The sequence below is a fragment of the Papaver somniferum genome, chromosome 11 (genome assembly GCF_003573695.1).
Source record: "Papaver somniferum cultivar HN1 chromosome 11, ASM357369v1, whole genome shotgun sequence".
In the NCBI taxonomy this organism is placed as follows: domain Eukaryota; kingdom Viridiplantae; phylum Streptophyta; class Magnoliopsida; order Ranunculales; family Papaveraceae; genus Papaver; species Papaver somniferum.
Window position 1 is genome coordinate 2,367,127 of NC_039368.1, and position 27,557 is coordinate 2,394,683.

Genomic DNA, 27,557 nt, shown 5'->3' on the forward strand with positions numbered 1-27,557 from the left:
TTGGATTGTTTCAGTTAATATATGTTTTGTTTGTGTTATATGATCTTTTCTGGTCTCTTTTTATTTTAGCATCGAATTAAGTTCTTCTCTCTCAAAAAAATAAAATAAATTTTATTTCTCAAACATGCTTCTGTTTTGATTTGAATAAATTACTTCTGTTTTATATTTTGTGTATTGTTTTAGACTTCTCGAGTGAAGGGGCGGGGGTTCGGCTCTGTTGGATGGGTTGAAATCCAACCCATTGGAAGGGATAATTTACCGGTCCGTTACAGTTTTTCTGAAGAATGAAGTGTAAAAATTTCACATCGTGTAAGAATGATGTTTAGATCCTCACATCTCTAGGATTCTTAGTATTCGTATTATCTCAATAGTTTACTTTACTTTGGGTAGAACTATCTTGTTAAATATGTTCATACTTCTGAAATGAGAAATAATTTAGTTTCTGCTTATCTTGTTATTAACAAGATTAATTGAGATTAGAAATTTTTTGAATTTGATCATTCCATTGTTATGGATGAAATATTTGAATCTAATATTGCTATCTTACCATAACATAAACTGAATTTTGAAATTTGAAATATGAGACTTTGTCATGCTTTTAAGAAGTTAATGAGTTACATATGAATACGAGTATGTTGTGTTTTCTTCTAAACTTTCTAATATTTATTTTAGTAACATGTTTCTAAGCTTTCTTGCTAGATTGCATAAGTATGAAATGAAACAATATGTTTTGTAACCTTATAAAACATGTTTGATGCTTCAAGTAACTTATCTTGACACCAAATACGATAGTTTGAGTAGTGAGTTAGACGATATTGGATTTATAAAAAATTGTTTGAATTTTCATCCTCTATATTGTGTAAAACGTTTTTGGGTTTAAATCATTGGTTGATTAGTTTTTCACATTTTTTTGGTTCTTTGGATATTGTTTTTAAAATTCTTGATTAATTAAGTCAAAAAATATCCTATGTTTTACCAACTTTGATTTGAATTAGAGGAACTAGAAAAATGAAGGTGACAAGTTATTCATTAAAAATGAACCTAAAAATAAATAAACAGTGAGATTAAAATTTAGTTATGGATATTACGTTGCTTATAATTTGGAAGATAACTTCTCATAGAGAGTAATTTTTTTTTAAAATTGAATATTTGAAAAGAAGTTTTGTGAGCCTATTTGTTAGAGATTGCTCGGTTGAACCCATCAATCGTTGGTATGTCAAGGCTGGTTGTCATATTTTAGTTTCAAAACTCAAAGTCGCTTGATTAGATTACTGGAATCAACTTCGTTAGGTAATTAGACTAGGAAGTATATAAATGTCGAGACATACAAGTATTACTCTGATAACTTGAAAATTATGAAGACATATAGACGTCAACAAACACATCATCATTCTACTTAGGTCAGTAATGCAAGACTTCACTTGTTTTCATTTCTATCTACGTTACTTTCAATTCGTTAAGAGACTTGATCATCTTATTGTGATCAAAGTATCAAGAATATACAAGTTATATCAAAACTTTGGTATATTGAAATACGAAGTATAATTGCGACATAGGCACTATCTTTGTAACTTGTTATACTAGATTGTGTAATTAACTTAGGATTGATTTCATGCATAGCAAACTATGTTTGAGTACATCATGAGTTTAAGGAAGAAGACATACAAAACTTGTTTCGTATAGTTGAAAGAAATCAATGGATTGGTGGTCCGGTTCCTATAAGGGATCTATAGCAGAACCGATCCCTATTGGGGGTCTCTCCCCACCTATTTGGGATCTATAGTAGGACCGATCCCCATGGAAAAATCGATTTCTGATATAACGTATACTTTAGGGTTTGTATGATTTTGGAAGTACGGTTTGCAAAATAGGAAAGTTCAAGATGTCGACATTGTGAGTAATTTGAACATATGTACAAATATTACATTTTATTGTTCAAATATATTCCTTGATACTCAAGGTGAGATCCAAACTGAAGTGTTTGAGACTTTGTTAAGATTTTCGAATGTATATGTTTTATTTTTACAGCAAGTAAACATATCTCTGAAAAATATATATTAGTGAAGTATACTTGTATGATAGCTAGCTTATGTTGAGTTGTAATCCAAGAGGGATTTATGCACTACAGTTGGATATTAGTTGGAACTATACAAAACCGAAAACGGGAATATGTTACATATCTTAAGAATATTTTCGGTTATGAAAATTCCTTGGTGTCCTAACTACCTTAGTCTACAAATATTTTTCTTCTTACAAATTTATCCTCAGGCAGGCATTTCATTTTGTAGCCACTGTTGTAGTCGACTAATAGTATTACTTGTAATGTTATATTGGAGAGCAGAGTAACCTAATTTGGCGAAATTTCTTACGTCCGCTAGTTTAAAGACATATGTGGGATCATGAAGCGTCTAGATAGTAACGTCGGTGGAAACTAGAATTTGCATTGTTATTTTAGTTTTTAAATGTTGATTACATTGACTAACGGTTGTTAAACTTTGATTGTGCTTAGTTTATTTATTCTGAGAACCTTCTATTCCTATATAAGGTCACTCGAACTAGGTCAGGGATTAATGGTAGTTCAGATTTGTTTTTGGATCTAACGATAGGCTTGTGATTATTCATTGTTAACAGACTCTGTTTTGTTGTGATCAAGTTTGTTTGTGTATTTTCTTTGAAGACGTTGATAATTTGAAGACAATAATATTTTTTATTGGTTTCTTATCTTTGTGATTTTCTTCGTGCACATACTTGGTTGGCTAGTGGAAAAAAGGATTTTTAAGTCTGTTTGTGTTTTATAAAAATGACTTCCGTCGAGTTTCTTTATAATTGGAGCCTCCCGAGGTAGACGTTTTACTGAGAAATCAAAACTTAGTCCCTCTAGCAGACGTTATACTAAAAGGTAATCTAGTAAATAAAATGAGCTTCTAGAAGGAGTAAAATTAAGACTTATCTTTAACAAACCCTAAGAGAGTCCATCTTTGTTTTCATCTCTCACTATGTTGTTTCTCAGACAACAAATTTCTCAAAACGAACAATCTACAGAGAACAAAAATCGTTCAATCTTAACTCTCCATCCATGATCTCAGAAGAGAAAGACAAACCCTAAAAGGCTAGAACCCATTGAACCAAATCAATCAACTCACCTAATAGATCTATAATCGGGGCCTTCTTCTTTTTTGAAGGTTACTAATAAACGAATTTGCCGTTTCTGATATTTAGTTTATGATTGTCCCCATATAATTTTGAATTTTTTGGGTTTTATAATGAACAACATATTTCAATTTTTCGGGGGTTGAGGATAATTTTGATACTATTACTTCTGTAAGGTATTCAATCATTATTACTTTTTTTGATTTTAATTTCTCAAATTAGGGTGTCTTTAATTTATCTTTTTTTTGCCTATTTAGACTTTAGAGTTTAGATGTGTGGATCTGGATATTTTTGATTGATTTTAAGTGTTCATTCGTTTAGTAGTTATTCGATTTTTGTACGGGTGTTTTGTTTTACTCCTCTAAGTTATATGTTTTCTTGAATAGATTAAAGCTCTGCTTGTATGGGATTTCCTGTCATTTCTTTGTATGTTATTGTTATTGTGTTGGTGTTTTTGTTGGGTTTGGTTGTGGATGTATGTTTATAATCTAGTGGTGGTAAATGTTTTCATGTTCTGTTTGATGATTGTTGTTTCTTTTTCTCAAGTTTTTCTCTTTCCAAAAATATTTTAACTATCTGTATTTTGGACTTTGATTAGCCTGCAGTCTTTTTGGTTAGAACTAACGAATGACTTAGATTTTCATTGATTTTGATTCCGTATATGCTTCTAATTGTTGGGTCTCTATGTGATTCGTGTTTGCAGGGGACAATTGGTTATAAAAGGGGTTGGAAACATTTTACAAAGGACACATTTGGACCAAGACAATCCTGCACTCTACTTGCTTGATAAAAATTCAGACAGGCGATTTTTAAATTTTATCTAACCTTCCATGCACCACCGTCACCACTTCATTCGCATCATGTACACCTCTCGACCTGATAACTTCTCCTCCCCTGTTTGTGAAAATACTCAAAAACTCACAGCTGAATTCAGCTGTCACCACCATAGAGTCCACCTTCAGAGACCACCAACACCTCCACCAATCCATCACCAATTCCTTCACACCTTCACGAATAAAATTTCGTATACTTGAGGTCCTAATGTCAAATGGGTGGTATGTTATTTTCCTTAAGTTTGTTTAGAATCTTTTAGAATTGCCAGAATTTTGTTTTTTCATTTGTTTGTGGTTTGAAATTAGCTTATACAATGTTGAATGTTTATATCCAGGCCATCAAAATGTTTACCTCTACGAGGAAAATCGCTAAAGATAAGGGTGTTGATCATCTATAAAAAAGACAAATGCCTCAAGAGTTCGTCTGTCTACCACATATTTTGTTCCTCAAGGTGTTTTCTTACTACTTTTATTTACTTTACTAGCATTTCATTTATCTGTTATCATCAAATATTGCCATTAATACATACGAACCCTTCCATAAAAACAAATAGTTTATTGAGGATGTTAAATAGTTTACAAGTCATTAGCTGTGCTTCCAATCGATCAACTATCTTTGAATTTTAGTGTATTCAGGATGTCTTGTTGATCAACTGTCTTTGAATTTTTCCGAGGAATAGACACTAAAACTCATTCTGGTTTCTTGCAGGTGCATCTCAAACCAAAAAGATGACGTAATTGAGCATCCATTCGTCCAATGGATTTCAGAACCACAAGAAGGAAATTGGCTGGTGGAACTTACTCTGACTTGGAGGATTAGTTCAGCATTGCTCGAAAGGCAGAAATGATGGAAATATCGGTGAAGTCTTTCCTTCAAGTTAGTGTTGATGCTTTCTGTTTGTTGAGCTTCTAATAGGAATATAGGTTAAGCATTTTCAACTGAGTGTTGAAGTTCAGGTTTGGAACTGAAGGTAATTTAGATAGTTGAAGTTGTAAACCGAATACACTTTTTTAATATAAAATTTTGGATCCAGAGTGATTTGTATAATAATTTTGCTTCTAAGTAATTTTCTTTTTTTGAATTTCTTTTTCATTTCTATCATATTAGATTTTAATTTAAGATTTTATGATTGGTTCTAGTTTGATATTCAGCTGAATCGGCTATGGATTCAGCTGAATCTTTTTTTTTTTATGAAATATGATCCATCAATACGGCTGCTTCTATCAGCCATTTCAATGGACTGTTGATAGCAGTCCTAATCTAATAATTTTAAGGAGTCCCAGGCACAGTCTTTCAAGAAATAAGACTGCAATATTAGGGCTGCCAGAAACAGACTGGTTTAGCTGTTTTAAGTGTCTTTCTGGCAGACTTATTTTTTTGATTTTCCACTAGCATGGGATCCGTCTAAGCGTTGTTTATCTTTGATAGACAATTAATTGCTAGTCATATAGATCGACAAACTATTATTTGGTGGTATTCTTCAGTATCCGAATATGATAGTTTGTAGACCTAGATATGGTTGTCTTCATAATCTATATATAGTGGTTACCGAACAAATTAGTCGTTTGTAGACCTAGGAGTTTATAAGAATTAACGAAAAATCCCTTGTTGAACTCAACAATAATATTTTATTTACTTCTTGAGATTAATATATATATATAGTGGTTACCGAACAAATTAGTCGTTTACTGTTTCGGAAGACGATCCAAAGGAGTTTAGTGCTTGAAGTATTCACAACGATGAAGCAACTTAAGATAGTGGACTCTATCTTAAGGTTCACGTGTGTTTGACAGATTGGTTGTAGGTATATATAATGAGGAAACTAGGTAACTAGGGGTACATTACTTGGTCTCAACTATACAAAGTTGGTAGTGGTCTTTGTATAGCGGCTTAGTTCTGAGAGTATACAAAATTGGACTAGGTCCCGGGATTTTCCACATTTGTGGTTTCCTCGTTAACAAAATCTTATTGTGTGCTTTTACTTTACTTTCACATTATAATTATTATTTTTAGTTATAATATAGTAATGGTACTTGTACATTAACCAAAATACTTGGGTTCCCTATAGATAGGTCTGATTTCCATACCAATTCTATATACACCAAGTGTATACCTTGTTGTTGCCATCTTCTTGACAGTCTATGTCTATAGTATATTACACAAGGTATCAATAACATAGGTTGATAGTGAAAAGATTGTGATGTACTTGGTATCCTCGTCATTTCAATTGGTATCAGAGCAGGAAAACACGAAAAGATCTAACAATATATGTTTGGTGCGAGCCAACCTATAAGACATGAGTGAAAGTAAGATGAAGAGAAAGCGAAGAAAAGAATCAATTAATGTATCACAAGAGGTTGTTAAACCAACCTATTATCTTTAATGAGTTTAAAGGATCCAATGATGAATGAAAACTAAGTCCTATAGGCATGTCCGGTGACTCAATAGAAACCCCTTTAGAGATGATACAAGTTTTGTGGATATATATGTTAACCTCCAAGCTGAAACGGGCATGTGAGCAATTGGTTACTTGAAATAATCACCTAAGTACGTCTCTTGATAGGGAAAATAAACTTCATAGTGATTTACAATCAAATATTGTTGAATGTGAAATGCCTCGTCAAGATCTTGAAAAGTTGAAGGACAATGATTCTCAACAAATACAGAGTCTTGAAGACAAACTAACTGATACTCTTTCTCAAGAAAAATTGTTAGAGAAAGATTGTGATATTGCACATGGAAATGTCAAAAGGTTGGAAGAAGAAAATTTGGATTTCAAAAAGTTAAATAATAGATCAAACAATTTAACCTCATTGTTAGAATCAAGTTGAAATCATCGTGATACACGAGGAATTGGACTATAAGGGAATAGATGCTTCAAGTACTGGCAAAGAGGTAAAATTCGTTAAAGCTAGAAATTCTTCTCAATTAGAGGTTTCCACTGATTACAAAAATGTTGTTATTTCAATAAAGAGTAAAGTTTGTTAAGCATAATAATCATGTTCAGCCTAACTCTTCAAGTAAGGCTAACAAAGAAAGTACCTCTGCTAATGTCAAGAAAACAACGCCTTTAAAAAAAGAGGGGAAGAAAAAATCCGATAGAGCTCCAACCCATAAAAACTAACGTTAAAACTCACATTCCTTATGTTACTAATAATTGTTATTTATCATGGTTGTAAAGGACATTTGAAGAGGGGATGCAAAGTTAGAAATATGCAAGATGCACTTTATTTTGAATCAAACGAATTGGCTAAGTTTGATCCACAAAAGAACTCAAATCGCTATTGTCCAAAGTTGGGAAAAATATTTATTATAATGATAGTTAAAGTTTTATCCATCGCTTGACGATGTCATCTCATAAAATACTTAATAATAGAAAGAGAGATGACTTTGTCAATGCAAAGACAAGATCTGATGTTACAACTTAGAGAAAGGTTGTCTCATAAAGTATCCAAAAGGGAGATCAACCTGATGGTATGAGGGATAAAGAATCTAATATGAAACCCGTTTATATGGGTCCCTAAGTCTATCATACAAGCAACCAAATGGAAACCAGTAGCCTCTCATAAGAATGACAATCAAATGTTTATTGTTGATGACAATAATTTTGAATTTCTAGTTGATTGACTGAAGAAAGACCTCATATTGTCTAAAGACTCTTGTGCGGATGAACATAATGATATAATGCTCTTCTTCAAAAGTCAAGGAAGAAAAACAAGAGATGGAACAAGAAACAAAGCAAACTAAGAAAAAGGTCAAGAAAAAACAAACCAAGCAAGACAAAACAATGACAATTATTAGGTTTAGGTTTACCTTTTGGTTTTTAATTAGTTTAGGTTAGTTATTTAAGGGTAATAAGGTAATAATAATCAAACATTTTTTTTTATGAAATATGTCCCCTCATCCACATTAATTATGACATTTGAATTCATATGAGCTAGCCCTTAAAACCAGATCCTTACAGGCCTTATAATAAAATTCAAGTTTTATTGTAAGACCTTATCTGTTTAATACCAAGAGCAGAAAATTGTTGAATCCCCAAAAAAAACTAGGGGTGACATGGAGGCGAATTCGGTATGATCAGATTATTAATCGAAAATAAGGATTATAGTTGACATCAATACTCAAAAATAGACTCTACATATTAAGAAGAAAAACCTGAAAAAAGGTATGTTGAGAGTTAACAACCTCTAGGATAATAGCTGGACTTCCAGCATTAAGCATTTATACAAACATCTTGTGTGCCCATTGTTGGAGATGATGGGATGAGATTAATTTGATTCTTATGCTTTCACACAGCTCCTTCCCTGCAGAATTTCGATCAACACACGCATAAAAATTCAACCTAACATTTATAGTACCACACTTGTAGCGCATCAGTTCAATCTTCCTCATATTTTCTTTTTTGGTCTGAAAATCCCCACATGATTCTCCTACACAGACGCGAGTTAATTTGCCATGTTCCTTTTGATTCAAAATTGCTTCCACTCTCACTGATTTCTGATTTCTCGGCCTCAATTGAGTTCAAACCCTTCAATCAATCGAGCCCCTATTACTATCGAGAACACCTCCTAATTGAGCCCCTACCCAATTGATTTCTAGGAAAAGATACTCACCTATTTTTCCCTGTCTTCCTGAACTCAACTTCAACCTAAAATATGTCCTAACCCCTCAAATTAGCACCTAACAAAATCATCAATCCAACTGGCAATTCCTTCCTTGTTCATCAATACCTCTATCGGCAGCACACCAACTCCATTCTTCCTTCCCTGATTTCTCTTGTGCACAAAGTAAACTTTGTGATTTCGTTTTGATATTATTTTTTTTGTGCACAAGAAAAAAAACGATGAGAAAAAAATTGATCGCAAGAAAAACAGGAAAAAAAAGTTGCAAGATGTTTTTAATGGAAGAGAAACAAAATATATATTAGTAAGGTTTGTAGATAAATTTGATTTTTACCTTCTACTGTTAAAGCATGCATTATATCATCGAAGGGCAGGAGCTGAAGGTTTTCATGGAAGAAAAACTCTTGGTTATTCGTCTCCATTGTCACTTTTATAGCTCTTGGAGAGAAGGAAGCTCTGGTGCCGTGATAGTCAGGGTCGTCTTACAGTTTTTGGGTGCCCTAGGCGAACATGATATATGGGGCTTTTTATGGTGACTAATCAAAGCTAAAGTTGGAATTTCAGTTAAGAGGGAGACAAATTATGTATTCGAAAGGATAATTTGGATCCAATTATGTGACCGAAGGCCGGTCAATTTTTTTTCCAGCTTTTTCATCTAGATTTTGGTTTGTAAACTTATTATTTGGCATAAGATAAGCCCCTCAAAACTGGTAACTGATTTGAAAAATTAAAATATTAGTGATAATTATAGATGATACATAAAATTTAATAACAATTATATCTGTTACAATTATATTGTTGTAACAAAATATTTTCCTAACACTTATAACTGTTACAGTTATTTATTAGTTTAAAAAAAAAAGAAAATTGGGCCCCAACAATTCGGGGACCTAGGCGGACGCCTTGCTCGCATTGCCCCTAAGACAGCCCTGGCGACAGTGTATTAAACTTTAACACGTCACATTAGGTTACGGAAATTTTGGCCGGGCCGGCATAATCCACGCCGCCCAAAATTATATGCCAAGAACGGTCGAACAAATATATCCTCACCAATCATACTCCCAGCCGCGAGATCCTTCAAACCTACGAACACGAATGTCCCAAAGACAAATACAACATCTCGTGATGAGGAAGATTTTTGGTGACAAATTACGCAGAAGGTTAGGCAGGTGATATTTCATGATCGTAAGGTGCATATCGAACTAGAACAGTAGAATAAAGGAGCTTATCTCCCCCCTTTTAATAACGGAAAATGGGTCATTTGTCCAAATATTTTTAAAATCACGGTTCAAATGGACGAGTAAAAAATAGTTTGGGTGAAATGGCCAAAAAAAAAAATAGTAAGATGAAACTGGTTTCATCCTAGCTTAAATTTAAAAAATAGCAAGGTTGAAACTGGATACATCCTGCGTAAATTAAAAATAAGAAAAAATATTTGAAAATGGGCACGATGATACTGGTTACATCCTGCCTATTTTTACATTTTTGTCCATTTAAACAGTATCAAAATCTAACTGTCCATTTCACCCAGGAATTATTGATTTTGGTCTTTTTAACCAATTTTGTGTTTTAATAACAACAAGCATCTCCCAGAAACTTTAACAAGTTTTCGCCTCCCACGCGTATTTTTGGTTATATCGTAGGATTATGCCCATCTCTAACTACAGCCGTCGATCAAAAATAACTCCACAATTACAAAATTGCCTCGTTACATAAACTACAGTCTAACACCTCTCTTCTTTCTGTTCGACAATTCTTCTTCTTCTTCCTTAAATCTCTTCTTCTTCTTCACAACGAAAATTCCACTAGGATCTTCAATTGACTTTCAAACTATTAATGGCGGGGATCTACAACTGAATCCACTGTTTTTGTTTTCTTCCATTAGGTATGTACATGCATCTCCTTATATTGTCAAAACCTAGGGTTCTGTCTATTTTAGGGGTTTAATTGAATCGATTATTTTTCTTTTCTTCTGTTAGGTATGTACTCATACTATCAAATCATTCTCACGGTAATAATTCTATGATTCTGTCTATTTAGGGGTTTAATTTTATTTTTGAATTATTTAAGCTTGCAGTGTTGGTTATTCATTGGTAATGCAAATTTCAACATTTAGTGTAGCATTTTCATCTAATTTGAGGGTCAAATAAAATTAACATGGGTTATTAAGCTACATCCAAATTGTCCAATTCATTTATTGCAACAATACAGGAGAATGGCCAAAATTATTGCAGCATGGATTCATTATTTTTTGTATAATGAACGTATTATGTTAGTTGATAGGAAAAAGGCCAAAACTATCATTACCATTAGGTATACACAGGTAAATACATCAAAAGTGTAGCTGCATAAGATGAAATATATTATTCCAATATAGGTTAATAATATGAGGGGTATTATTAATACTTGGGAGATAGTTTAAAAAAGAGAAGAAGAATGTAGTGCAGTCAGTAGGAATCTAAATGCAATGGCATGGTGCAACAGAACAGAATATTTTATAAATGTGGTAAAAGGGGACATCCCGAAAGCATCATTCACAGTATTGCAAAAACTAGAAATGAGGTGGATGGATAACTTAGAAATTCTTCATGACCCAATTCGGGAATGGCAAATTTAAAATATGTTCGATGTTTCTATTGCCACAATTTAGTTGGTGTGTTTTCTATTCATGTGTAGTTAGCCTTTAGCATCTTATTAAAGCTTATTGAAAGGACTTGCATTCCATCCAGTTGAGCATCTTTTGTAACTAACACTAGTTGAAATCAGCCGTTTCGCGACCAATGAAGCAAGTCATTTAACTCGTATCTATGACTTGCTTTGTCTATCGAAGAAAGGGTCGCTGCTAAAGCGTCTTTTTCAACTATGACGTGCCTCTGGGGGTCGTTTAAAATCTTGTATCAACGACCGATTATAGCGGTCAAAACTTTATGACTGTCTGCAATCAGTCATAGATATAAATCTTAAAACAAAAAAAAAATAGATTCATATTGGTTGTCTGGCCTGACTGAATCTGAAATTAAAAAAAATGAGAATCAAATGAAACTCAAATTAGAATTCAAATGAGAATCAAATGAAACTCAAATTAGAATTCAAATGAGAATCAAATGAAGACCAATTTCAATTTAAATAAAAATGAGAAACAAATTAAACTTGCACACAAATAATTATTTAATTTAACATCCATTGATTCATTGGTTTCAAATTACACAAAGGATTAAAATCTATAGTTCTGACCAGTGTAACTTGTAGTTCTAGGATTCGATTACAAAAGGATGAACTAAAAAACTATTGATTAAACAACAAAATTATAAACTTCGATGATGATGAACTTATTCCTACTTCATAATGGCGTACCTGCACAGAAAAATCCATCAGCAAAATTGCAGAGAGGCCCCAAGATGAATAACCAAAAGAACTCAACAATTTTAAACACTGCAACCCTTTAACAGGAAGTAAGATCTGTCAATATATTGATCGAGTTTTACGAAGACAAGCAAGCGGCAGCAGCAATATAATGAGATAGACAAATTGTAATAGCAAGTCCCTTGTACTGAACTAAGAGCAAGGTAGGGGTCTCTTTAGACAACTAACAGCTCTTTTTAACATGATTAGGAGCTTCCCTCAGTAAACCCATGTTTTCATTCATTACCATTTATAAGGATAAGATCAGATTATTGGTTCCAAACAGGAGATTTGGGCAACGTTAACTATCCTACACAATTCTTGGATGATCAAGACCACTTATGAATTTTGAGAACAATTAATGGATTAAAGCACTCAGTGCAATTCTATAACTCAAAATGAGGTCACATGTTCATATCTTATCTCATAACTGCCCGATAGATATATACTAAGTCCCATCATTAAAAGAAAACGATAAAATCAGCACAGCTCAAGTTCTGCAGGCACTCCATCGTAGCCTAAATTACACTAACCATAGAGAAACATACATTAAGGTTTAACTAACACCGTCGCATATCATATTCATGGAGATTATATATTTGGAGAATCCTAACTGGATCTAATTAGTTAACAACTACACATTATGAGTATACATAAAGCATAATCATTGGATTCATTTAAGTGCTCAAACATATACACAGTAGAGGAAAATAAACCCATGGGAAAACATCTCTTCCATACGCACAACTAATATACGATTCAGACATAAAAAAATACATTGGTTGATTCCGTTAGTACACAACAAACTGAATCACATTTATGGGAATAAATAAAAAGACGTACTTGTGAAGTAATCTTCATGTATAGCAGCCTTGGTAAAGCAGGACACCAGTAACTTCAAACAAAAAAAAATCAATAAATCTTATTCCAGTTTACAAAGAATTGTTTAAACCTAGATTGCGCACCAGCATTTAAGATGAAAGGCTTCACTAACATAAGAAATAACCCATGCAAACAGAACTATAATAAAGATAATCTGTTTAAGAGTCTATCTCACTCCCACTAAGGATTTCAATTTTTTCCAAACGTCCAATCAACATAAATCTAGGAATACCACCTTTGCTTGTTCCCGTGATTGGATAATCCGAAATCCTGATGTATATCACATGAAAAATCACAAGCCATCAGTATAGAACATAGTTGGAGGATGCCGACTAGAGTGGAAAAAACATAATTTAGGCATGTAGATACAGTTTGATAAGAATAAGTTTGAGAATCCACCAACCAATTAAAGATGATTATGACAAACAAAAATCAAGCTTACTTTTCATCCCGAAAGCAAGTTCCCAGTCAAATCGAGCTCATTCAGATGTGCGATAAACAAAAACGTAGGTGCTCAGAAAGCAATTTGTATGAAGACCTCTATAAGATTTATCAAAATCGAATGATTGTCCTGTTTAAACATTGGTGGCAAACATTGGGCGCATTAGTATGTATATTTCTAACTAAAGATGCTTAGAAAAAACGAAAAAATTGTTAGAAACATAGGTTCCAAGGGGGGAATTAAAAGAACATTAGAATGACACATGCACTTACCATGTCGAACATGGACGCAAATAAAATCTGCTTTGTGTCCTTCAAATTTTTATATCGGGGCTGCAACAACATTAGCAATGAGATTTCAAGGTCTAACACGCAAACATAATTATCAGCCGACCTGATGCAATAACACAAAAAATATTATAAGATTTGTCATCAACTATTATCTATGACTACGTAAAAATGATATTTAAAGAATGTCACCAAGCTTCCTTAATACAGAACATGTGAGAAAGAACTCGTGGAGTTTTCAGGATTCCCATCCCTGCCTGCTACTTCAACAGTTACCTAACATCACCAAATGGTATTCCCATACCTCACATAGTACTTCCATTTTACACAAACATAAAAGAAAAACAATCAACATGACCTGTCAGATCCCATACCAAATTATAAACATAAGCGAGGAAGGTTGGATCTATGAATCCAGTAGATAAGTACCAAATAATCAGAGACCAACACTAAAAGACATCAAACCAAAATGGTCATAGTTAAGTAGTAAATCTAACAAATCCAAAGGTCATGACACTCTCTACTGATGTCTCTCGAGTACCAACCATCTGATTACATGGTAGTTTATAAATTTGAGACCAACTAACCCTGATGCAGTAAAAAACTCTGCACTAGACAAGATAAAAAAGAATTGAAATTACTCGAAAATTTCTCCTATTACTAACTGAAGATGACAAGATCTCATGGGATAGTTATTCATACCCCTCCAGTGCTAGTAGCCTTTGTAGGAGTAATAAGAACATTAGCTTTCATCACATCCACTGCTTCGGGAGTACAAGTCAACGTTTAGCCTGCGAACCAAATCATAATGCACAATTATAAGAGATGTGAGTATCTGTTGTATATCTAAAGCAAGCCAAACCTACCAAAAATAAAATTAACTAATTAAGATAAAATACATAAAACATCCCATGAAAAACTATGATCTTGTCTGCCTAAAACCATAAGATAGAAGTAATAATGGCCACTCATTAACTTAAGCTCACATCTTCTCTCCATATGAAGTAACAAACATAGACTCCAGTAATATAGTCTAAAATTCATCTTCTATTTGGATCCAGAAATGTCCTTAACGGCACAAATCTGCTCCTTTCCCATGGTAGACATAACCGGCAACACAAGGTTTTTTTCCTCTGCAACACTGAAACTACATTATCTGAAGGTCATTTGAAGATGCAACTTTCTGAGAACCAATTAACTGATTCTGGATATCTAATCAGATCACTGGAAGAAGCAAAAACAAAATTAAGTTAGAGAGTTGTTAGCTGGATATAGGTTACATGATAAATTAAATGTTGAAACTTAAAATCAGAAAAATGAGAGCAAGAACGAGATCATGCCTGCTGTTGGTGCTGTTGATTATCCGAGACTGCCATAGCCTCGGTAAGAATACATGTTAGGATCTTGAGCGGCCAAACACATACATAGGCTTTATAACCTCCATTGTATCTATACATATTGCAGCATGCCACTGGTTTGGATCCACATGTTGCTGAACCATACACCGGATAGGTCCTAAATTTAGGCAGATTAGTTTGTTAGCCATGCATATAACACTTAAATAGAGCAATATTTAAGAAGAGGGACATAAATCATCTTTCACTATCATCCCTAAGCTAAAATTGCATTCCCACCAATGATGCATTTCCAACAATTCCAAACCTAGGCTTAACACAACCAATTTACAAACTCAATTTGAGCATCAACCCCAGAATTTGACTACCACAACTCCATTTGAGCAACAATCCCAGAATTTAACTACAAGAATCATATGCATAGGTCATTCTTGAGTATTAAAACCCATTATCTCAGTCTAACACAACATACAATCATACTCATTTTGAAACGCCAAACTAAAACCCTCTTCAAACACTAAGAATTCTTAATCAAAATCAAATCACATCAAATCCTCTAATTCGGTCAAATCAGGATATCAAAAATCAAGAAAACAAAAACCCTAACCAGAAAAACCCTCCCAAATCAACCCTAGTTTACTAATCATACCAACATTGATAACTAAAAATCAAGAAAAAGCCGAAGAACATGAAAATAGCCCAAAATTATTAAAAACAAATGGCGTAAATAGAGATATTGGTAGAAGGAGAAGACGTATCATCACCAGGATTTCACTGCGTGAAAAATTCTTCCACATATATAACCACACAAAACACAAACAAATTAAAACCAAAACTCATAAACCCTAAAATTAAAACAAAAATCAAAATTAAATAAAAAATTGAAGATTGGTAGAAGAAACTGAATACTAACCAAAAGTAAGAGCTTTAATATCTTTAATCAGGGGATTCAAAGACATTAACCTCCATAATCTCATCATCTGCAGCATACAACAATAAATATTCTTCAATCTTCTTTTCTGAAAATCGAGAAAGACCTTTTCGAATCTGATTCAGCAAGAGCACACTTTCAAATCAAGAACAAATAACATAAAACATTCAAACTCATCCAACAATGGAGCCCTAAAAATTGCAAAATCAAAACCCTAACCCCAAAATTAAAATACAAGAAAAAAACCAAATTAAAAAACTTGCCATGTATGATATTCCTTAAAATAAGATACTGTGAATCTCTAATCAACAACAACACTGTGAGATTCACTGGTTTCAGATTCAACCCAATGTCTTCTTCTACTTCCTGATTAACCACCTTCACTTCTCTTTCTATTAGCACGGGTAGACATGATTATCAAACCCTAAGAGAAATGAGTTAGAGAAGCGTTTGAGGTGCGGCTGTGAGAGGATGAAAGAGAACTGAGCTTCGTTCTCTTTTAACAGGGAAGATATGAAACATAAAGAAGATATGGGTGAGGTAAGAAATATGTTTAGCTTATCCATTCACTTCAGTTTGGTTAATCGTGACCGTCAAAGGATGGGGCCCAAAAAATCCTAACTATAGGAAAATCTAGGATCATCGGTCGTGGTGTGGGTTAATGAATCGGGACACAAGCGTAATTAATTTTTTAATGCAATGACTGTTTTTAGCGCTCTGGGATGTGCTCCCGAAATTTATCACAGCAATGACCGTCTTGACCGGTCCACGGTCCGTTGACCGTCAATGAGGGTCGAATCTGTGGGTCCTTTTAACCCCCATTTCCACTACTGTAAAGTGGGAGGGTTTTCTTTGACGACATCATATCTTTAACTAAAAATTGTGTACTTTGAATAGAAAAATGACTGGAATTTACTGTTTAATTTTAACTAGAACGTTGGTTGGTTGTTTAGTTTGTTGTATGAAATACAAAATTACTTTAACCTTTTATTAGTTATCTTTACTAAATTCTGGATGTGTAGAATTATGATTTCTTTGCATAGTGCCAAAATTGGAAGGTAGGAGAGAAAAACTAGCATTTGCCGACGTGGAACGCGCATGCACTCTGCTTGTAAGGAACGGCTGTACAAATCCGACCCTACCCGTTGGCCCGATCTACACCCGCCTGTTTTAACCCGTACCCAACCCTATCCGCTGATGGTATGGGTTGACTATGACTCACACCTCTTAATACCCGCCTTTCAGCGGGTCGACTATGACTTTGCATCCCCAACCCGACCTACCCGCCCACCCGCCTAAATGTCTCGTGACCCTTGAATTATTTCCTAGCCGTAGAGTAGAAGTGTGTAGAAGTAGAAGTACCTTAACCTAAATTCCTAGACGGCTCAACCTTTCTCAATTTTCACTTTTCTGTTAAATCTCAGAGTCTCAGTTTCTCTTCTTAACTCTTCAATTCAGAAATCAGATTCTCTTATTCACTCTTCAAATCATCACCGGTACCATCTCCGTCAAATCACCATCACCATCACCAGCAACAGGCCAATTAGGTAAGGTCAAATTCATTATAATTAGGGTTTTGCTTTTGATTTTCATTAGGGTCTGGAATTGATACCATGAATTCGATTTTGTTTTTCTTTATTTTCTTCCCAAGATTAATCCATGAATACGATTTTGCTTTGCATGCAAGGGTTTCGTTTTTTATTTCAATTTGACTTCATGATCTCCTCCTTCACAGCAAGAAGAAAAGAAAGGGTCTGTAACAAAAACCCTTAGCTACGCTACAAGCTGCAATACCATCAACTGAGGTAGAGATTGCAAAGAGAATAAGGTAATTATCCTAATTTTGTAAGTAGGATATATCCAAGTTTAATGTAATTTCTCTTTGCTTGTGTAGCTGATTGTTGAATCTCTTGAGTGCTAACTCAGCAGAGGGTTTCTATTTAATGATTTCTCTAATGCCTTAATAAATGAAGTGAAAAACATCAGATTATGCTTACATTCACTAATTAATGTTTTTCATTTTCTGCTGAGCAATTTTATTTTGCAGTTTATGTTCTTTAATCTTTATGATTTTCAGTTTCCTTACTCAGTTAATCTGTAGTTATGAGATGTACTAGCTGTGTGTGATAGGGCTTTAGAATAATGGGGTTTTGTATAAAAAATGAACACAATCTCATAATTGGGGGTTTTGGTTGTAGAAAAGAGTCAAGGTCGCAGAAACTTGTGGGGTTGTGAATAAGCAACCCTGAACATATTTACTTGATTATTAAGGGTATATTTTCATTGATTTTATTGGGTTAAGAAATCTAAATAGCTAGTGTAAGTGTGTAACATAGAGCATATGATAATCAGTTACGAGTAGGGCAGCATACACAGGGTGTTCCTACATCCTACATCCTAGATAACACTGATGATCAGTATGAGTATTATAGATTCTTCCATATAATGCTCAATATTTAGGCGTAGTCATGATGGGATTTGAAGCTCAAGTGGCGTGTCTCTCTGAGTTAGTGAATTTCGCGTCCTTAATGTCTGTCTTCTCTCCAGTAGGCGTACAAAATTCTGCATGTATATTATTGTGTTTCTAATCGTAGTCTTATATCAGTTTGCTTAGTAGACATGAAGCTCGAGTAGGAATGTTAAATTTGATCTTTCTGTTGATAAAGTACTCATAAGTCGTATCTCATATGCATAATGAATCATTGATTGCCAGATGAATAAATTATATATTGCTTTTATTGATACATGTAAACAGTCTTTGATGAAGGCTGATTTCATTTTACTATTGCAACTTCTATTTCATTCATTCTAATTGTTCAACTCGCGGTAATGTGGGTCGGGTGAAAACTGACCCGCTGTGATGGTGCAGCCCTATAAGGAAGTAATAAAACTAATCAAAAAGCATTTTTAGTATGAATTAGGTCCCTCATCCACATTTATGACGAATTCATAAGAGCCCTCAAAACCAGATGGTCGAAGGCTTGGTTGGAGCCCCACAATAACATTCAAGTTTTACTATTAGGCCTGGTCCGTTTAATATCAACCGTGTCATCAAATTCGTAAAAACTAAAGTTCGGCCCTTTTTTTTTTATTGACATCAGGTATCTCCATAGCGGGGAATCGGGGATAGTCTCTCGAAAAACACGTCCATGGGGGCCAAAGCTAAAGCTTCACCTTTTTCATCAAAGAAGAAACTGATAAGAAGTATCAAAAAAGCAGCAGGCGATGCAGATTCATTACCATGGAAATCTTCTGTTTCTCAAGATGACGGTCCTTTAGCTCTTCCTCAAGGAGCTAATGATTTTGATGGCGGTCTCTCTCTCACCCTCTCTCTCTCTCTGTAATTAGGTTTTCATATTTTATTTTTTATTTTCTGGATTCTTAATGTTGTTTGTTTTATTTGCAGGTTTTATTTCTCTTGAAGAGATTGATGAAGTTGATTATGGTGTTTTGCATAATCCTTTTGAATCCAAGAAACGGATTCGTACTGAGGACTCTGGTGACGATGAAGAGAAACTTGACAAGAAAGTAAAGAAACCAAAGACTAAGAAGAAGAAGAAGAAAAATAAAAGTGTCAAAGTTTCTGGTCAGTAGCCATTTTCAGTTATTTAATTCTGGAACAAATTTGTAGATTTCATAATCAAATTTTATGTTAGGATTTTCTAAGCGGCTTACTATGAAAGAAAATGCGAGTGCGGTTTAGAATATTAAAAGATAATTGACATTATCAAGGGTTTTTAGGAACTTAGCACATTAGGGTTTTAGAAAATTAGATTATTGCTACAATTTTTGGCTGTAGGAGTTTGGAATAAGATGTTTTTAGTCTAGATGCTGGTTGTAATTTTTTGTGATCTACAGGAGGGGATTCTACGAGTTTGGGTGTGGTGAAAGACGATAGTGACAATGAAGTTGAGATAGGAGAGACAGTAGTGGATGAAGCTGAATTTTATGAATGGACGGCATTGAGGCTACATCCATTGTTATTGAAATCGATTTACAAGCTTGGGTTTAAAGAACCCACACCTATTCAGAAAGTTTGTATTCCTGCTGCTGCGCATCAAGGAAAGGTTGGTTACTAGCTAAAAGATTTATGATGTTAGCGTAGGTACCTTGTATTGACATCTTTTTGTGGTATTAATCTTCTAATTTGACTCTAGGATGTGATTGGTGCTGCGGAAACAGGATCTGGGAAAACACTTGCTTTTGGGCTTCCAATTTTGCACCGTCTACTTCAAGAGCGAGAAAAAGCAGGTGTATCACTTTCAGAGAGAGGAAATGATGTGGAAAAAGGAGCTCTTTGAAGTACACTTCGTGCGCTCATCATAACTCCTACAAGGGAGCTGGCACTCCAGGTACCGTGTAGTTCAACATCTGTTTTCTCTCTAAGTTTAGTAATTAATGCTCCCCAAATATACCCATATCATCTGGTTTCGGCAGCGTACAATTACTAGTTCACAAATTCAAGCTATGGTGCAAGTTAAGTGGCCCAAACGAAACTACTGTTAACTTCAACTATTAAAAATCTGAGATTGAGTACTATGGTTTTGTTTTGGTTACAGATATTGGTGCCTCAATTTGGTTTATTTTTGTTTGTTTGTTGTTAATATGCTCCTCTTTATGCATGCAGGTTACTAATCATCTCAGGTGGCTAGTTGATCAGTTTTTTTGACCCTGATATGATATAGTTATAGAAGTATCTACCAAAAGAATAAAAACACAAGTATTCTGCAGTTGAATGTTCTGATTTTATTGCTATAGCGAAGAACTTACAATGTTTACCTTTTAGGTTAATTTTCTGCCCTAGGTATTGCTTCTTCTTCTTGCTTATTTCCTGCTAGTCTTCCTCTAGTTTTCTGCCGTCCCTTTTGAAGCACTTTAGGTGCCTATTTATAGGTTTAAGACTACGCTAAAACTAGTAATAGCCATATTAGGTAATTCTCTCTATTTTTGTAACCTTCTAGGAATATAACTCTACTTTACCTTCTAGGAATAGAACTCTACTTCTAGAATTACTTGGAGAGTAATTCAGGGGTATTTTAACCTATGAATAGGGTATTCTAATGGGCCCTAAACCCTAAAAACGGATCAGACCTCCCCCATTTGGAGGCTTTTGGTCCCTCAAAAGCTTTGCGGGGAAGTTTAACTTGCAGCTGCACACTTGAGTACCACTTTGCAGGTTTTAAACTCTCCCCGTTGCGACGTTCTTGAAACAATTCTTGTTTTCCAACTCTAGTTATCTGTGTCTTCTTGCTAAGAATCGGATCTTCTTTTCTTACTTCCCTTAGAGCTAAGTCTTGCGCAACTTGTAATGACGGCGACTCATTTTGCTCTTCAAGTAGCTTGATTTCTGGTTCCACATGCTGTTTTGGTGGTACCTTCTGTGGCTGTTGCAGGGTGTCTTCAAACCCATCTAACAACTGTTGCAGATCGTTCTTTTTGGTTTTAGTGCACTTGCAAGAGATGTCTTCAAACCCATCTAACAATTGTTTGCACAAATCAATTCACCAGGTTCTTTGACAGCTTGTCGAACCGTGAGTAGACTGAACTTCTGATTAGTGTTTACCAAGTGTTGTGCAGCTAGAAGTTGTAGTTTCTTCTTTTCTTTAGAAGCTAGAATGTGAAATCTTTTTCCATCTTTTACCAGCTTCCAAATATTTTCTCTTCGTAAGTACGTTGCATCTCTGTCCCATAGGTAAGGACTACCTAAAACAATGTGACACACATCTAATGGGACAACATCGCATGTTACCTGATCCATATATTTCCCGTTAATGGAGAATTTGAAGGTACAATGAGCCGTCACTTGCATTTTTGTATCCTTCTTCAACCATCCTAACGGGTATGGCTTAGATTGTGGTGTTGTCTTCAAATTCAATTTCTTCACAAGTTGTTCAGATATCAAGTTTTGTTGTGATCCGCTATCAAGTAAAGTAAGGACCTGTGTCTTGTCGACTTGAGCATACACCCAAAATAGCTCTTCACAGATTCTGGTATCGCCAGTTCTGAACCAGTGACTTTTTCTGCTGTCGCAGTTGTGACCCTTTTTCTTGTCATCATCAGAGTTTTGTGATCAGGTTGAGGCGATCTGTCGATTACCTCATCTTCCTCTTCTTCGCTTTCTTCTTTATGGTAGATGGTTGTGGCAGTTTGCTTACGGTCTTTCCACCAAGCTGGCTTCAACTCCGGGTGCAATTTCCAACATCCTTCCTTCGAGTGTCGATCAGTTTTGCAGTTTTCACAGTATTGGTTAGTTTTGCTTGACATAACATGATATGTCGTTCCCTCTTTGTGAGCAGTGTTCACAGTCTCTCCTTCGTTTCTTGATTGTCTTGCTCCATAGGGTTGACTCTTCATCTCGATATACATAGCTTTCTTGCAGGCATCATCTATATCGGTTACTGGAAATAGTGCTAATTCTGTACGTATAGAAAAAGGTAATCCTCCTTTATACTTCTCAAGAGTTTCAGGATCTCTCATATTCACACTCAACGCGATTGCTTGCTTGCGAAAATCAGTAGTGTATTCTTGCACGTTTTGTCCTTTCACTTGTCGCAAGTACTGCCATCATTCGCGTAAACGTTCTTTGTAACCGATAGGATATAACTGATTTTGGATAGCCGTTGTAAACTGCTTCCAAGTTGTCACTGGAGCATCCAGACCTGATGTGTATGCCTCCCACCAAATCAGTGCATGACCATCAAGTCTAAGCCTTGCGAAACTGACCCTTTGCTCTTTGCTGAATCCCTTGGTGCTGAAATAAACCTCTAAGGATTTGAGCCAGCCATCCAACTCCTCCGGACTCAAATCTCCGTTGTACGCAGGAATTTCGATTCTTGCCTCCACTTTGAATGGCGAGTGATCAACAAACCCTGGTTGTCCTGTCATATTATGTGATGAATCAGAATCATCTTTTAATCTGAGTTGTTTGGGTTGTAAACCTTTTACCAACTCTGATAGAGCAGCCAGATCATCCTTCATTGATTTCATCTCTGCCAGAGCATTCTTCATGATTTTCATATCTTCCACTAATTTTTCCATGGTTTTGCCTTGTGGGTTTGAGGATGATGACTCTGATGTTCTTTTTCTTCTATCAATATCAGGATCTAATGGTAATACCTTGTTACCCTTGGATCGAAGCCCTTCCATTCATCGCCGGAAACATTGCTTAGTTACCTTCTAGCTCTAGATACAGTTTTTTTGACCCTGATATGATATAGTTATAGAAGTAGCTACCAAAAGAATAAAAACACAAGTATTCTGCAGTTGAATGTTCTGATTTTATTGCTATAGCGAAGAACATTGCAATGTTTACCTTTTAGGTTAATTTTCTGCCCTAGGTATTGCTTCTTCTTCTTGCTTGTTTCCTGCTACTCTTCCTCTAGTTTTCTGCCGTCCCTTTTTTAAGCACTTTAGGTGCCTATTTATTGGTTTAAGACTACGCTAAAACTAGTAATAGCCATATTAGGTAATTCTCTCTATTTTTATAACCTTCTAGGAATAGAACTCTACTTCTAGAATTACTTGGAGAGTAATTCAGGGGTATTTTAACCTAGGAATAGGGTATTCTAATGGGCCCTAAACCCTAAAAACGGATCAGGGTTGTCGCAATTGTTGGTGGGATGTCGTCAGAAAAGCAGGAAAGACATCTAAAAGCAAGGCCTGAGATTATTGTTGGGACTCCAGGGAGGTTATGGGAGCTTATGCAAGGAGGAGATCCACACCTTGTTGAGGTACTCTCAAATTTATCATTTGAAAATTAATTGTAAAATTACTACTTTGCTGCGGCCAGTCAGCAGTGAGAAGGTAGATGACTTTGCTGCCTATGTTTTTGTAGCGCTGTTGACTTGTTATTCCAAGATGCACCTTAGAATGTGATGCAGTTCTATTTTACAGCCTTGTAGGGATTTGGGACCCATTAGGATACTTTATAAGTTCTAACTTCTAAGTGATCTATGGTAAATGGCAATAGAACAATTTGTTTGGTTTCTTGCATTGACATGAGATACAGGGACCCTTAAGCCATAATGATATAGACGAGACACTTTATTCAGCAATTGTTCGATGAATTATAACTTGTATACATCTTAATTAGTCGACCTCCTTTTGCAGTTACATTCGCTGTCATTCTTTGTTTTAGACGAGGCTGACCGTATGATAGAGAGTGGCCATTTTCACGAGTTGCAGTCTATCATTGACATGTTACCTATGACTGCTGCACCTGATGAAGGGCAGCTTGTAAATTCACAGAGTTGTGTAACGGTTTCAAACATCCAAAGGAAGAAAAGGCAAACATTCGTCTTTTCTGCCACTATAGCATTATCTTCTGATTTTCGTAAAAAGCTAAAGGGTGGATCTCGTAAATCTACACAGTCTTTGAATGGCGAGTTGAGATCTATAGAAAAGCTTTCAGCACAAGCAGGGATGAGGGAAGATGCCGCAATTTTTGATTTGACAAATGCTGCAGTTGTGGCGGATAAATTAGAAGAGTCGTTTATTGAGTATGTGCTCCTCTTTTAGCCCTATTTTAAATATTTTGGAGCATCTTTCATATGACCTTGATGCATTTTGGATTTCTCTACCTTGTGACATCATTTGTCGTTAAGTAACTGGGCTAGTTCAATTTGTTTGTGAAGATGCAGGGAAGAAGATAAAGATGCCTATCTATATTATCTTTTGAGTGTTCACGGGCAAGGCCGAACTATTGTTTTCTGCAGGTCAATAGCAGCTGTACGTTATATTTCTTCCCTTTTGCGCCTCCTTCGCATTAATCTGTGGCCTCTTCACTCTAAAATGCAGCAGCGAGCACGCTTGAAGGTACTTTCTCCAGCGTTAAGATATTTGATCTTTTCTGTGGCCTATTCATCCTTAGATGTTACCTCATTAATTCTTCTGATGATGGTACATAGTGAAATGCAATACCAGTTTGGTTGGTAGATGCAAACAAGGGGATAACGACAAACAGATGTCGACAAATTACCTATTGAGCTGGTGGCATTTCACCAACTCAAAGACTACCAGAGAAGTAAATAACAGTGGAAACAGTATTAGTGAAGGAAGATGCGGTAGGAAAAATTTGCTATTTTTCTTTTTATGAGAGTTTGAATTAAGTGAAATTTAGTGTTTTTCAGCTAAACCAAATCTCTCCAATGATTTTTTGTTTGTTTTTCTTCCACGGTTTACGATAAATTTTACACGAGGGATTTGGCATTTAGAAAGAAGTAACTAAATATTTTGCTTCCAGGGAAAGTAATCTCAAAGACCGAAACCTACATTTCTGTTTAATTAATCACTGTGTGTCGGTCTGAGCAATGGAAATAGACAGCTTCATCCCTTTGCATTATAATATATAATATTTCTTGAGGATGCCAATATATATTTCTCTATAAATCTCCACAACATGTGATCCATGTACACCAGCGTATATTTTTTTTTTTTTTTTTTTTTTCACTTCTTTGTGTGTCAACTAGCACTAATGATCTTCTCTTTAATCTCTTGGCTTTTCAGGCAATGGATCATTTTCGTGAAAACGACAATGGTATACTTATTGCTACTGATATGGCAGCAAGAGGTCTTGATATCCCTGGTGTTCGAACCGTTGTCCACTATCAACTTCCACTATCAGCTGACATAAGTAGATTCAAGGAATTGCTGGTAATGTTAGCTGTTATTCTGCACTTTTTTTTTGACCTCCTAACTTGAAGTTATTTGCTGTAGACTTATGTTCATAGATGTGGAAGAACTGCTAGAGCATCTGCAGACGGTTGCAGCATTGCATTAACCAATCCAAATGATAAACCAAAGTTTTCATCCTTGTGCAAAACTTTTCAAAAGGTGAATTCCCTTGAAAATGAAGTAGTTATTTGCAGGACTACTTTGTAATCGAGTATTTTGCATTTATTATCATACTATATGTGATGACAACTAGTCTTATCTGTTCTCAGGAAAGTCTTCGACGGTTTCCTTTAAATAACTCATACATGCCAGAGATTATGAAAAGATTATCTATTGGCTATTGCACGCCAGATAGATAAGATCACGCATAAGGATTCCAAGGTAACCAGATTATGTCTTGGTTGAGGATAGTGCATGGTATATTGTTTGGTTTACTTTCAAATTAAAATTACCATCAGGACACAATTTTACACTGAGTTTGCACACAATATTTAATTGTTAATTGAATTTCCAGCTTCTCATACTTCTTGTGTAGTTACGCATAACCCCTAATTTCACTTCACCCCCTAAATTATTTCGCAATCTAGTTGTAGAAATGTGATGTTCTAAAATGGTGTAGCCCAATAAGAACTTCGAGTTGTGTATGACTTGTTTGTTTCATGAGCTTCTTCATTTGTTTCACTGTTTTCCAGGAAAAGGTAAACAAAGCCTGGTTAGAACGTAATGCCAAATCTGTAGAATTGGTTGTAGACGAGGATGACAGTGAGGAAGAAAGGGTGAATTGTCATAAACAAAGAAAAGCCACCTCGTCTAGATTAATCAAGCTGCAGACGGTATCTCCTAACTTCACTCTTTACCTTATTTCTACACAAGTAGTTGATCTTACTGTTGAATGTTATTAGTACATGGTACGCCTATCTGACGGGAAGTTCGTTCTGGATAACTGATGAATTTTTATTGCACAACTTCAGGAGTTGAATAGCCTGCTTTCCAGACCTTTACAGCCAAAATCATTCTCACATCGCTTTTTGGCTGGGGTAATTTCTATTATCAAACTTTTACTAGTCTGTTGCTTTAATATCGGCAGCTGTTTCAGTCGTTTCCCTTGTTGTATGGTTTCTTGTTTTTATATCATTATTTTGTATTTCTCAGTCTGGCGTTTCGCCTCTACTCCAACACCAATTCCAAGAATTATCTGCGAAAAAGCTGGGTGATAATGGCAATGTTGGAGAAAACAGAAAAAGGAAACTAGTTGTTATTGGGCAGGATTGTTATTGATTATCAAAGGATCTTCATGTTTGTGTGGTTGTAGGATTTCCTGCAATTACAGACATTCTTGCTTCTTGCTTCTTCTCTGCTCGTAGGGAAATTAGGGTATGAAGATTTCCTATGAACGTGCAATTTGATTTTATTCCGGGGTTGACATGGTTTATATATGGTGTACATCTGCAAGAAATAGAAGTAGGGGTAAGCGTGGGTGCAACGCGCCAATCCGTCCCAATCATTCCCAATTCACGGGTAGACACCCAACCCGCTCAAGGATGGATTTGGATATGGATCCATTTTTTAATATCCATCAAATATTAGATCGGATGCGGAAGCATGTACCCATTGGACACACCCACTCGGTTAATGGTGCTTTTAGAATTACACAAAGATATTTTCCAAAGTACGACTTAGGATGTTGAGTAATATTTTATTTTTTTATAGTTTTGTTTCATTTTACTTAGACGAAATATTTAATAAAAATTCCGGATCCACCTGCATCCAACCCATCTATGGATGTTAGATCAGGGGTGAATGATCGAACACAGATGGAAATCTAGCACCAAAAATTAAATGGACCAAATATGGGTGGCATCAAATCCACGAATTTTACCGGTTGCTCACCTTCAAAGAGAAGAGACATATCTATCTAGGGCAATAATAAAAAACCAAGCCTAAGTAAGTAAAGGCAAATTACAAAATCAGAAAACC

The 27,557-nt window shown here is 35.2% G+C and overlaps 1 long non-coding RNA gene and 1 pseudogene across 1 annotated transcript; both read left to right on the top strand.

Moving 5' to 3' along the window:
* Window positions 1-4,058: 4,058 nt before the first annotated feature.
* On the top strand, window positions 4,059-4,821 carry LOC113321511. The gene is made up of 3 exons (XR_003346715.1): window positions 4,059-4,205; window positions 4,319-4,435; window positions 4,693-4,821. It is a non-coding gene; the product is annotated as an uncharacterized LOC113321511 (long non-coding RNA).
* A 12,444-nt stretch (window positions 4,822-17,265) lies between these two features.
* LOC113320981 lies at window positions 17,266-27,355 on the top strand (annotated as a pseudogene).
* Window positions 27,356-27,557: the final 202 nt, after the last annotated feature.